Raw genomic sequence first — 3947 nt, 5'->3', positions numbered from 1 at the left:
CAAGGCACCCTCCAGAGCCCTTTCCAGCTTGGCAGGAGGAGAGCTGTGGCCTGGAGGTGATAAGTGGCCTCTGGCCAGGAGATAAGCTGCAGCCGCTGCCTGGCCAGCTAAGGGACAGGGAGGATTATTTATACCAGTGCCTGCTCCTCCCTGCTCCTGTTCTGCTGTCCCAGAGGCATGTCTGCTCCCTGGGAGAAAGTGCAAAGGGCTCTCCTGGCTCCTGCTGTTCCTCTCCCCAGCAATGACTGGGCTGGAAGAGAAATCAATAGATCTGGGCACCACTGGCTCCAAGCCATCACTGTTTGGTACAGCCCAGCCCGGCCAGCAGGGCTTTGCTGCTGCTCTGTTATGGCTTGCTCTTGAAAGGGCTTAAACTGCAGGGCTTTACAGATTTTGGGCTGATTTTAAGCTGTTTTGGTATGAAGATTAATTCATTTCCCTCCCCCAGCCCTTTTTAGAACTATTTTAGATAAAGATCAAAATTTCAGAAGGGCCATCTGTGTGTGATGTGACACGGCATCCCCCATCCCTGCAAGGCAAACAAACCCCCTGGGCACGGTGGGATCCCCCTGGCAAACCCCCTGGGCATGGCAGGATGCCCACAGCACACCATCCCTACCCCTGGCACATCCCTGTGGAGCAGGCAAGGAGAGAGGGATTTGCCTGGCTTTGCTGAACTCCTGCTGACAAAAGCCAGGCTGCAGCTCCTGCCCCTGTGACAGGAGCTCTCCCACCGATGTCCACCCTAAGCTGGGCACTCATGGAGTTCCTCACAAGAGCTCAGGACACCAACACCCCATCCCTGGCACACACTGCCAGGCTCAGGCTCAACCAGGAGCCCAAAACACCCCAACTATGACTCTTTAAAAGCAACCTCAGGAGATGACACCCATCAGGAAACCTTCTGGGGTATCTTCCTGTGAAAAAATGGCTCCTTCCATGAGGAGAAGCAAACCCAGGCGGGATGTTTGGGTCTCCTGTCCCATGGGTGATGCTGCAGCAGCTGCTGCCCACCGGGGCCGCCAGCAGGGGCTGGTGCTGGGGCACAAACAACGTCACTTCAGCTGGATAAAAGCAGAGGTGACACAAACACAGTTGTTTACCACAGCAGGAAGCGGCTCCTTTCATCCACATCCCAGCCCCTCTCCTGGGACCGCGCTGCTCCAGAGCCTGAGCTCAGCTGCTCCTCCTGTGGGACTGCACGTCAGCCTCCATGAGACAGGAGAGCCCGTGGGGCTGCTCTGCCCCTTGGCTGGTGTCACACAGCACCAAGCTCTGCTGTGCCAGCCTGCACATCCTGACCCAGGCCACCATTCCCAAAGTGACTCTGAGTTGGATGAAGGTTTGTTTCCGGAGCTGGAGCAAGGCTGAGCTCTGCTCCCACCAGCATCAACATCACCCAGCTCCTGGCAGGGAGGAGGAGGCTTGGACTCCAACAGCTCCACCAGTGCCCAGAATTACAGCCACAGCCCCACCTTGCTTTGCCATCATCTCTCCACTCTGCTCTCCAGGGTGCCTGCAGCACACCCAGAGAGGGACATTGCTGCAGGATGCAGGGACACACCCCTGGGAGAGGAGTGCAGCCATCCTCCCCCTGCACGCCTTCAGGGCTGCTCTGGGATGCAGCACCTGAATCCCACCCCAAGAGTTGGTGTTCTGTCTTATCTCATCCAAATAATTCTGGACTTTCACCAAAATTCGACACATTTCCATCAGTATAATCTAAACCTGTACCTCTACGCCTCACCTACATCTGTATCCTCTACAGGGCAGATGATATTCTACACCTTTCAAATCCACAATTCCCATGATTTATTTGGGAGAAGTATGGCTGTGGGACTGAAGGGCTGCCCTGGAGTTCTCCAAAGGTCATGCCTTTTCTCCTAATGTTACACTTCAAGATTTGTAGATGTTTTCCATGGCTGCCTTTGCCAGGAAGGGGCTCTTCTTGCTCCAAAGAGTCGGCTGATCTCAGCCATCCCCACTGGCCATTCCCCCTACTCCTTTTCAGAGATTCCCTGCAGCAGTGCTGAAGCCCCTGCAACGCCCTGTACCCACAAGGTGAAGCCCCCAGAGAGTGGGACCCTGTTTAGAGCTGGAGCCAATGCCATTGCTTTGCCCAGAGGAGGGCCCTGGTCCCACATGGACCCTCCCCAGCAGAGCAAACCCCTGGGGTGCCAAAGCCACACAAACAGGAAAGGAAACATCACCTGGGCTTGGCAACCCTTCTCCTGCCAAGCCTTCCTGCAGGGCTTGGCTGCCACCTGCTCTCTCCAGGCTGTCCCCAATTTTTGGGGATGCTTTTGCCTTCCCTGCAGGTGCTGTATCCTTGCTAGAGCATTGTAGGAGAAGGAATTACAGGCAACCTTCACCTGGATAAGCCACAGCTGTGCTAATTACCAAAACCAGCCTTGCCCTTAATGGGTCACAGCCGTGACCAATAAGGATGAGCTGGCTGGGGGAGGTCTGACCAAACGGGAGAGAGAATTGCTGCTGTGAGGGGTCTGCTGTGAGCTCAGTCTGAGCCTGCAAGGGAAGCCCACAGTGGGAGCCTGCTGTAGCTGAAGTCTGTTGGCTGAGCTGTGAGGAAGAATAAACCGGGACCTTGGCTGATGAACCAGAGTGCGCATCTTGGCTCATTTCTATCTCCAGTGTGGGGTCTGCTGTGACCCAGAGGAAGCCTGGGGGGTCCTGCTCCTGAGAAGGGCTCTCCAGCTCTGCTGTTGTGCCAGCACAAATGAAGGAAGCATTTTGCTCCTGCTTAGTGCAAGCACAGATTTACTGACACCCCTCTCCTTCCCACTGTGCTCCCATCACCATCCCTGTGCTCAGGCTCTCTGCATCCCGCTGCCTCCAGAGACCCCTGACCACCCTGGATCCATGCTGGGCTGGCACAGCAAAGGCAGCAGGTCCCAAAAGCACCCACAGCAGCAAGGAAAGATGGCACGGCCCCAAACCTGAACTTGGCAGCTGACAGGAGAGCATGTCCTGGGCTCTGCGCCCTGTAAACAACCCCACTGACTGAGCTCCCACGCTATGGACCCCCCAGCAGCCCCCACAGCCTGCTGAGGTGCCCAGCTGGCTGCAGCCCCATCCCATGGGAAGCCAGTCTTTTCAGACAGGAATTGGGGCTGAGGGACTGGGACAGGAGCCACCAAGAGGTCATTCCAGCAAACAAACAGATAAAAACCAGCAAATTCCACCCAAAACCAAAGCAACACTCACCCGCCATCTGGCCCAAGGGCCCAGCAGCCAGAGATGCGGACGCTGGAGAAGGCTGGGGGGCTGCTCCTGTCCCCCTGCTGCCAGTCCAGGGGTGATCCTGGACTGAGGGTGTCACCCCCTGTCCCTGTGCACACTTCAGCTCCTGTCCCACAGCCTCTGGCACTACCAGGGCGAGGAAGGGGCTGTGCCAGAGGGGGTCCCAGGGTGATTCTCGGGGCACAGAGCCATGGGGGGAGTGTCCCCCTGGAATGGGCACTGAAGGGTCCCACGAGGCCGGGGTGGAAGAGGGCTGGAAGATGGCGGCAGGAGAAGGGAGCAGAGCAGGGGGAGTGTCTGTGCCCGGGAGCTGCAAGCGGTCAGCAGCATAAGAGGATAGCTTAACCTCCAGATTACGTTCATTACCTGATATTAATAGCACTGGCTTGATTAAAGAAAAAGAGGGGGGCTGGGGATGAGGTGACACCTCCCCTGACCGCCCCCAGCACAGGCAATAAACACCAGCCCCAGCGCCTCTGCTCCTGGCACTGGGGGTGCTCGGCTGTCCTGGACTGTGGGCTCGGCACGGAGGGCACCTGGACAGTGACATCCACATCCCCCGGCACTGGTGAGTTCCCAGGGACTTCTCCACACCACTGGGGAGGGGGCTGCAGGGGGCAGGAGGGGATGAGCCCAGGCCAGGGGGTGCCCAGCCAGCCAGCACCCCTCCTGCAGCTGGTGGGGCA

The sequence above is a fragment of the Geospiza fortis genome, unplaced genomic scaffold (assembly GCF_000277835.1).
Source record: "Geospiza fortis unplaced genomic scaffold, GeoFor_1.0 scaffold188, whole genome shotgun sequence".
Classification (NCBI taxonomy): domain Eukaryota; kingdom Metazoa; phylum Chordata; class Aves; order Passeriformes; family Thraupidae; genus Geospiza; species Geospiza fortis.
This window is presented reverse-complemented; position numbering follows the sequence as displayed.